Source organism: Pseudorca crassidens, chromosome 5 (assembly GCF_039906515.1).
Source record: "Pseudorca crassidens isolate mPseCra1 chromosome 5, mPseCra1.hap1, whole genome shotgun sequence".
Lineage (NCBI taxonomy): Eukaryota > Metazoa > Chordata > Mammalia > Artiodactyla > Delphinidae > Pseudorca > Pseudorca crassidens.
The window spans coordinates 43,050,293-43,060,334 of record NC_090300.1 but is presented as its reverse complement, the minus strand read 5'-3'; the positions used below and the strand labels follow the sequence as shown (position 1 = coordinate 43,060,334).

At 42.2% G+C, this 10,042-nt stretch overlaps 1 long non-coding RNA gene across 1 annotated transcript in view; it reads left to right on the top strand.

The window, feature by feature from the left end:
* Positions 1-279: 279 nt before the first annotated feature.
* The window catches only part of LOC137224419 (uncharacterized), a 36,682-nt gene continuing 26,919 nt past the window's right edge, over positions 280-10,042 (top strand). Inside the window, exon 1 of the long non-coding RNA XR_010943337.1 lies at positions 280-661. This is a non-coding gene — a long non-coding RNA (uncharacterized lncRNA). The remainder of the gene's footprint in view (positions 662-10,042) is intronic.

The window sequence follows — 10,042 nt, the reverse complement described above, 5'->3', positions numbered from 1 at the left end:
GAATGTGAGAGATTTCATTACCTCCAGAGCACTGTCTATTTTAAGTCTTCACCATATTTATCAAGTGGAAAACTTGGTCTCAGTGAGGCTTGCAGAGAAAGTGATTGGCCAGAATGAATCACAAGTTTTCAGTTTTGAACCGCTTCTCCAAAATATTACCCTAAGGATTTCAGAAATTTTATTTCTTGGCCTGGAAAGAAGATGACTCATTCAACCAGAATCTTTCCTTGAGTAAAAAAAAGTCACAGGAGAGACTGTTGTTGATGTGGTGGCCAAAAGGAAGACCCTTATCCAGTAATTGCTTCCTGATCTCAAGCCTGGAATTCTAATTCTACTGACATCTCTGGTTGTCGAGAATACCAGCAGCATTGCTAATGCAGTTGGCCTTATCTGAAGATGTACATTCCTTTCCACTAAACTGCCTTCCATAGACACATATGTAAAACTGTCTCTATTTATGGATCATAGCAGATGGGACTAGCGGTTTCTCTTCCTCTGATCTGCTAATTCCAATGAGCTACCATCTTTACTCTTTGCTCAGCTGCTAAGAGAAGCCAGGTTTTTGTGACTCCAAGGGACAGCACTAGGAGGAATGGCAGCCAGAGCAGGCTTTTGGAATAATGCTGCTGTCCTAGGATGGAGACTGGTGTCAAGAGTTCAGGTCGGCACTGTGACTGTGATGTTTTTCTCATGATTTGGGGAGGTAGGGATTTCCTTACTGGGGTTATTGAGCACAGCCCTAATGTCTTTACCTGTGGTGCTGTTCCCGGGTGATGAGTTCTGACTGGAAAGGGTTGGTGGTGGGAAGGGACAGCCTTTGGGCATAGATAACTTAGATTCTTCAGACATGAGCTGTACCATTCCACACTTACCGTGCAGATGCAAGAAGAAGCCATTACAGGAGATTTTCACGGTCTGAGTGTTCAGTATCTGTTTCCTTAGTTTCCGAGTGAAAGTTATTGTATCATAAAACATAAAGAGTGACCCCCTATAAAATGCGGTCCCACTAACATCAGTGTGCTTGTCTGCTGGCTCCTGCTGGGTTTCTGAGGTGGCAAACATCTGACGACAAAATACAAACACAAGGGAAATTGATGGCAGGGGGAAATGTGCAAGATTTCATGAAATTGAGAAAAGTGATGCTGAGCTACCTCAATCACATGTAAAGGCATTGACAAATGAGGATCGGTCAGGGTTAAAAATTTAAAAATCAAGAGGATTGGCTGCACCGCAGACATTAAAAGGAGCATGACTGAACTCTCGATTTTTTTCTTGGAAAAATCTCTGAAGCTCTTGGGCTTATTTGTGAAAATGACCTTTCCTAGGATCTTCTGGGCATGTATAAAGAGAAGGTTGCTGTTATTTTGCTCTTACTTGACTGAAAAAGTTATATGAAATACAAACAAACCAAAAAATACTTGATATATTCTTTGTTCCTTCTTAGAGTTAGCAGCTAGTTGCCATTATGATCTACAGCTACACTTGGTTAAATAGAGCATAAAACTTATTTTCATAATTTTAATTTCATTTCTTTTTCAGGTTAAATTATAGTAGAAGCTTTTGTTCTCCACTACTTATTATGTCCTTATTTTAAGAGGACTTAAAAATTTTTCAGGTACCAATTAACCTCAGAGAAGGAGGGACTCCTGTATATGTAGTAATGGAATAAAAATTATTTAATTTCACTTTTATTAAAAACAATTTAAATAGTAAACAGGGAATAATGCAATACCAAATATATATAAATGAAATGTTATATTGATATAAATTATATGTGTGTGTGTATATATATATATATATATATATACTTATATATGTTCTATATATATAAAACATTCCTGAGTTCAAAAGATATGCTCTTTAAAAAAAAAATTTAATTATATTTACCAGGTTGTTTTCACCTTAGATTGTCCCTTTTCAGGGTCTTCTTGCCCTCAAGTTTATTGTCAGCTGATAATCAATGTCTCGGTGTTTAAATAATCCCCTATTTACTTATCCACTTACCTGGAGCCGCTTACTTGAATTTATCTGCTCTGATTCGTTCCTATTTTTCTGGAACTGATCCTCTTGGTCCTGAGTGTTGGAGCAAATTCCCTGTGCTGGTTTTCTGTAAGGTGAAGCAGTAGAAGACTTAAGTTATAAGCCAAAACCCTCCTTACTAGGTTTGTGAAAATCATTTAATTGGATAAAACCTTAGTTTCATAGTCTCTAAAATGGAGTTAACACCATCCTTTATCTCCCTTAAATGGGATGATGTCCATGTTTGGGAAAACACTTTGTACAGTGTAAAATGGAACTAGCATTGACAGAACCTCTCTTAGGAACTGTGTGGGGCTGAGTGTATTTACAGACCTTCTCTCATGTGGTCAAGTGCTGGTTCAGTTATTATTATAATTATGCAGCGTGACTGTCCTAATAGTCTTTGATTATTGTGAAGCAAATGCCCTGCTCTAGTTCTTTGACCCTCACAGTGGAGACCTCCAATCCCATTATGTCTTCCCGAGTTGTTTCTAATAGACTTACTCAGGCTGTCCCAGGGTGAGCAACTCAGTGTAACCCTGTGACCTGGGGACACAGCCTGCCCAAATGGAGACCACCCAGTAACTCAGACTTCGGATTGCCAGCCCAGCAGACTGAGTGCTCACTCTGTCTCACCACCCCTAACTTCCAGCAAATTAAGAAAATCAGTCAATTCCACCTTTGTAATACCTCTTGAATCCATTTCCACCCCTCCCCTCCTTTGTTATTGGTCTGTTTCGGATGGCTGTGAAGTCTCACCCAGACACCCCTTGTGGGTCTCACCAGCAGGCCTCCTCAGAGGCTGGAAGGCCCCCTGCTGGTGGGTGGGCGCTGGTCCTCCTGCACCTAAAGGCAGCTGGAGAAGCAACAGGGCTATATATTGAATCTTAAAAAAAAAAAAAAGGTTCTGAAGAACCTAGGGGCGGGACAGGAATAAAGACGCAGACATAGAGAATGGACTTGAGGACACGGGGAGGGGGAAGGGTAAGCTGGGACAAAGTGAGAGAGTGGCATGGACATGTATACACTACCAAATGTAAAATAGATAGCTAGTGGGAAGCAGCCACATAGCACAGGGAGATCAGCTCTGTGCTTTGTGACCACCCAGAGGGGTGGGATAGGGAGGGTGGGAGGGAGGTGCAAGAGGGAGGGGATATGGGGATATATGTATACGTATAGCTGATTCACTTTGTTATACAGCAGAAACTAACACAACATTGTAAAGCAATTATACTCCAATAAAGATGTTAAAAAAAAAAAAAGAATTCCTTGGGGGTCCCAGTCTCAGAATCCGCTTTCGACTGACTTCTGCAACCTTATCTCTATTGGTTATGTCAAGGGGTTGACTTGGTGGCATGGGTTGAGGGGTTTTAGTTTCCCCATAATTTCCATCAGAATCCACTAGACCTACCCCAAAAAGATATAATCCCAGTTTGCCATGTAAATACAGCTTTAAGCCCTAATACCCCTCCCAATGAGATGCTCATTCTTGAGGTCCCTGCAGTGTAGGGATTCCAGAGCCGTGCTATCTAGTCTTGCACCTGGATTTGCTGGGCATCCTCAGTGCCCAATTTGACCTACTCTGCTTGCTGGATCCAGCTCTGCTGCTTGTTTTCCCTCCCCTGACTGCCTGTTCCTAGGTCTTGATCTCATTCATCTTTCAGACTCCTGAATTCTTCACTCCTGAATTCTCGTGGCTTGCCCTGAGCTCCAGACCTTCCCAGTTCACCCTCAGCTGAAGGGAAAAGAGGTTTGCTTTGGAACTGAGAGTAAAACGTGAAGTTCAAAGAAAGTTGATTTAAAATGATTTTGACCATTTTACATCATGACCAATTAAACACACATACATATGTACATATACATAATTACTGAAACTAATGTTCACAAAAACAATACTTACCACCAGCACATGTGAGGCACTGTGATATTTTCTATTCAGTTCTGTTTCTTTTTTTTTTTTTTTTTAAAGTCACCGCTCCTGACCCACCAACTGTTCCTGTTCGTTTGAAGGAGCTTAATTTGCTGTTTGAAAATGCTGTTCTAAGGAAAGCTTTGTGGGAAAAGTGGAACTGATTTATAAAAGTGAATGAAATTTATTAGAATTTCAGTTGTTTGTGAGTTGCCTCCTCTTCTCTTACCTAATATGGGTGAATTGGGAAGGAGAATCCCAATGTATCTCTTTTGGAAGCATGTGTCTAAAGTAGAACAATTTTAGGAAGTGCTTATTTTTCAATCAAAGGATTTAGAGTACATGCACCAGGCATGCTGTCTCCATTATCTGTAATCAGGGATTAAGAAACACACCATAATTGCTGTGGTTATTCTACCATCTCCATGAGCAGTTCTCCTGGAACTGTCAATTTTATTGTTGGGGAGTTTAAGATGAGAGTGCAGATTGCTATTAGAGCCCTTAGCTTTAGGTTAGAAGAGTTAGAAGAAGCAAGAAAGCTCTCAGCCTGGGATGGGATCTTCATGGAAGTCTGACAGCCATCGCTGATGGCACTGAGGATTCAGGGGAAGGGCTGTACTTACAAAGAACCTGTGTCCCAGGGGTCTTCAACATGGCGTAGTGTGAAATTGCCTAGAAAGACTTTATATTAATTTATTTTTAACTTTTTATTATGTAGACTTTCAAACCTTAGTGAAAATAGAAAGTAAAACACAATGGACCCCCATGTTCTCATCACTCAACTTCAACTGTTATCAACTCATGGCCAATCTTGTTTCTTCTACACCTTACCACTCCCTGCACCTGCCTCATTATTCTGAAGTAAATCCCGGACATAATAACATTTCGTTTGTAAATATTTCATTTTGAATCTCTAAAAGACAAGGATTTCACTTTAAAAACAAAACCTCAATACTGTCACCACACAGGGAGTTTTGGAGAATTCCAAATGCTTGAACCCTAGACAAAGTAAGTCAGAATATCTGGGGGTGGGACTTAGGCACTGGTAGCGTCACAAAAAGCTCCCAGGTGATTCTAATGGTGTTAGCGTGCTTGGTTAGGAGGCAGAAATTGAGTGGTCAGGGATAAGGACTCTTGTTGAGGGTGGTCATAAATAGGAAACATCTGTAACAGATGCCTCTACCAGGCCGAGGGTCACGCCTGCATGTCTTTCTGACCATCTTCACCCCGAGCAAACCACATCACTTCAGTCCTCAGCTCCCTGTAGGTGACCCTCAAGATCAATATCTCCTAATCTTGACCAAACTCCTGGACTCCAATCTCAGATATCTCATCACTTGCCATAAGCCATTTCCATGATCATGTCCTATCATACTAACATACACGGTTTACTTAATATGCTTACAACAGACTTCTCCCTCTTTTCCCAAACCAGCTCCCCGCTCCATTTCTGTCATCAGGATGGGCAGAGCTACCCCTCACAGACAGACCATGCTCCTGAGAGAATTAGGGGAGGAGCCCAAAATGCCTCCGAGAGGATCCACTGTTCTTAAAAATTCAATGCCAAGGGGAGCATCCTCCCTTCCCCCTTCCTCTGCTCCTACATCGCTTTTGGAAAGCAGCCAATCCTCTCTCTGATCCCTTCTCAAGGCCAAAGAAATGCCAGTTCAGCATTGAGAGTCATCAGGAAGTGATTGAGAGGCTGGCAAAATCCCAGATCTCATATTTGGGACAGAACAGTGTGAGGGAGGTCTTTTTACTTCTCACAGAGAGACGTCAAGACATTGTCTTCCTCAAATAGCAAACACGAGAAAGGAATGGACATGTGGATTTGGATGCAGCTCCTGGACTAATTTGATTTGGTCATCACTGCTCACTTTTTGATAAGGAGACTCATTCCTGAGCATCTCCTCTGAACTTCTTAAGACAAGAAAATCCCAGCAATTTCCATCTTTTACCACAACCATTCTTACATTCCAAACTAATAAATCTTAGTAGGAGGAGAGGGTATAATTGTAAAGAAAAAAATCAAAAGCCTCTAGACTAATTTTTTTTTTCATGAAAGAGCAAAGAAAATTATGTGCTCAGCCTCTCGGTTTTATTTGGGATTTATTGGAGTCTGTAAAAGCCCAGATAAAGCTGGAAACTAAAATCACTTAGGTTATGGAGCTTGTTAAAAAATAGTTATCATGGAAAATCTAGGAAACTAGGGTGTGCCATACAGTCAACCCTTCCCTCTTGAGGAAGCTTCTAGAACCCAGAGTTGTGTTCTAGAATTTGGCCCACATAGGTTGGTTAGGCGAGTATTGAGGAGAGGGGAGTCCACCCCAGCACAAACATTATAGATGTGGAGTCTGATGTTCGGTATACTTCATCTTCTCTCTGATGCCTTCTCACCTATGCCATTATTCTCGGCCTCTATCCCTGTACTCTTCGTTCCCTACAGCTCTTACCTCATGGTTAACTAAGCTCTTCAAAGCATTAGCCAAGAATAGCTTAATATATTTTCTCTCCCATTCAATAATTCAAACTCCAAAACATTGCTCTTTAGAGAATTTTCTGGGGTTAAGGGAGACGTTTGGAGACAGGGAACCTTGCCCAGGCATTCCTCACATAAAGGCTACTGTTGGGCAACTCATTCTCCTGCTACTGTTGATAAATAATTGCTATCAAAGTGCTTCCTTACTGGAGTAATAAACTGCTTGGAGGCAAGGATAATGCGCGCCTTTATGTCTCCAGGACACAGCACAGTGCAGGGCACAGAAGGTGTGTCAAAGAGGGGAATGCAGGAAGGTTTCAGGGTCAAGGAAAGGTGGAGCTAGGAAGCCCGTTTGGAACCCACCTCACACCCCTCACACCATGAGAACCCTGAAGACGGAACAGGTAAAGGGAACTGACATTTCTTGACACCGCCATGTGAACTATTCCACTCACATATTTCTTTGTTACGTCATTTTATACTCCTAATATGCTTTTATGGGTAAAATTTTTATCCCTGCTACATACCATGAAACCAAGACTCGTGGAGGATAAGTAAATTACTCAAGGTCATGGGTAATTGTAATCTGTAGTGCCTTTCTCAACTCCTGTAAGGCAATACTCATGACCTTTGGACTCTTCATAGAATACTTTGCACAAATCTCCCTGACGAGGGAAGCAGCAGGGTACCATACTTAGGAGCATCTATTTTGCATTCAAATCGTGGCTCTGCCTCCTTTTAGCTCTATGAACTTGATGAAGTTACTTAACTTTTTAAGCCTCAGTTTCATTATTTAAAAACCAGGGGTAATAATAATACTACCTCATGGGGTCATTGTGAGGATAATGTTGATGATACAGTAAGTTGTTCAGGGCGATGCCTGGTACATACTAGGTGCTCAATGAACCACACTCACACTGTGATTTAGCCTGGTTTTTGTTTCTACCTGCCTGTGTCCTCTACTAGACAACGATCTCCCAGAAGCCAGGGAGTTGAGTCTTTTTCTTCTATGGGTCTCCCCCAGCTACATGACAGGAAGGCTGGCTACATGGGTGAGTGACCAACACAGTTGAATAGGACCCTTTGCTCAGAAAGGTCCTGTGCTTGAGGTTTAAGGCTCTGCAATCACTGTCTTGAAATTCTTAACAATTTTATCATTGGATTTGTAATTTGTCCTTGAGTTTGTGTAAATGAAGGGCAATGGACAATGGAGAGTGTGTCGGGGGTTTGGAGCTCACGTTGCCTCCCTGCCTCTTCAGGTTGGCTTCTTAGTTGCCTATTCCTGCCCTCTGGTACCCTGCCTCACCTAGCCTCCCCTTCCCTACCTGCTCCAAGCCTGCTGCCCCCTTCCCCTGGGGAATGATGACCAGGTCACGTTGCTAAGATGGGGGAATGCTCACGTTTCGCTGTCACTCTGAGCCCCATTGGGGGCCTGGGTGTGGGTGTGGGGAGGGTTGGCTGTGTGTCCCATGGTATCTCTGTGGGGCAGGGTAGTGGCCATCCCTTCCCCAGGCTGGCAGCTCCATGGTGCATTGGGTGAGTGGCTCAGTAGGGGCCTCTTGAGATCCTACTACTAATCCTCCCTGGATCCTTAGTGCATCCAGGGCCCAGGTTGCTGTCCCTTGGTGGGAGGGGTGTCCATCCACTGTGGATTGAGGTGGCTGGCCCACAGGAAGGGGAGATTGACTTCGTTGTCCTGGACAAGGTCCCATATGTCCATTTTGCACAGGGCCTGCAAATTATGTAGCCAGCCCTGCTTGTAGATACTCAACAAAATATGCTTCTTGGACTGCAAGGTGAGAGGCCAGATAGGGCAGAGTGAAGGTCGGAGAAGCCAGTATCTGCAAAAACTGGGCTTTTCATTAAAGATCACAAGCTAGAAAGACAGCTGGGAGCTGGAAATCCCACAGTCCAACCTAGAATGGCATATGCTTTCCTATGTTAAAACACAGAGCTCACTTTCCCCTTCTTAATTCAGTTATACTCACTTTTTCCCGCCACTCAGATCTATTCCAAGACCCAAAAAATATCTTCTGTTTTTCTTTTGCCAGGATGAGACAAGGATCTACATTTGGGAGATGGTGAAATAGTGATAAAATCTCATTAGAAAGGTTCCTTATCGTGAATATAATCACTATGCTCAGACACGTTAAGTGCTTTCTCTTTAGCAGTCACTATTCATAATGAAAAAGCTACAGATGATAAATTCTCGGCAGTTTTCAACACAGTCTTTGCAGAGAATTTCTCACGGTGAGAGGACAGAGGGACTCTGGCTGAGTGTTTTACAGGATCTCTTAGTATGTTTCTAGCAGCTATCTCTAAGTCCTCCATCTTCCCCAAACACCCATAAATATCCCAATCCCTAATTACTGTGCCAGGAAAGTTCACTTAACTGCTATCATTCCTTCCCATATGTTACAAGACTTGAAAAAAAAGAGGATTGAGGTAAACTTGGCTATAGAATATCAACAAATATTTATTGAGACCCAGTGCACTCCAGACTTCTCTTATGTGCTAATTCATTTCTGGAAAGAGAGAGAGGGTTAGGGGGTGGGGCAGAGGGAGGGAGAGAGGGAGAGAGACCAGACGTCAATTTGATATCATCTCCAGTGCCTGCAGACGAAGAATATGATTTATAGCAAAACACTAATTAAAATGAAATCATTGAAAAATATTTTGGAGCCCAGTGGAATTCTTTATAACACAGTGTGATCTATAGCAGACAATTAGAAGCATACATCAAGTCATCCAACCTTCTGGAAAGGCAGGGAAAGAAAGGTCAAAATGAGGGAGACACAGACCTATGCAGAGGCTGTTTTGCAAGATCCAGAGTGAAGTTCCGCGTCCAACAGCCCTTTTGATAATGCTGAGTAAGCCTGCGGTTCCATCTGGAAGATTCTCCAGCTGGTAGTTTTCTACCTTCTTCCCCAGGTCTCTGCCAGCCTGAGGCCACTGACTCTCATTCTGCCTCCATCCTCTTTTCTTCCTCCCCCCTTCCTCCTTTAAAACCAGGGATGGTGTGTGAAATGCTAAATGGGCCATGTACGTCCAGGCACAGCGATGGTTCATGTGCTGCTTGTTTTAACATTAATTTATCAAAACACAAACAACAAAATTGCAATGTTAATATAAAGTATATATTCGGTCCTTAAGAAAAAAAAGTGCCTAGTGAGAATACACAAAACAAACCCGGTCAGCACTCAAACTGCTTTGAAAATAAAGTGGGATTTGTTTGCAAGGATTTAAATGGGTAAATGATTTGAATTTCTCCACCCCTAGGTGAATGATTTAGATGGCCTTGACCCCAGTCTGACTGCAGGGATTAATGTGGGATAATGATTGCTGAGGCTATCATTGCAGCCGGCATCATTAATTATCCTTATTGATTGTAGCTTTCAAAGATAAAGCATTATGCTGACTGGAAAATACCCTCTTCCTGCAAGGTCAAGGCTAAAATAGGGAAGCTAAATAATTGCATTAACAAACAAAGAAATAAAAATAACCTCTCAGAGCATTGTGTAATTTAGATCAAATTACAACGTTTGTTCTTGTTTACAAAATGACAAAGCTCTTCTTGTCAAGTCATTTTCCCGAAAATTGCTTCAGTACATGATAATTGCATTATAGCAGGTAAC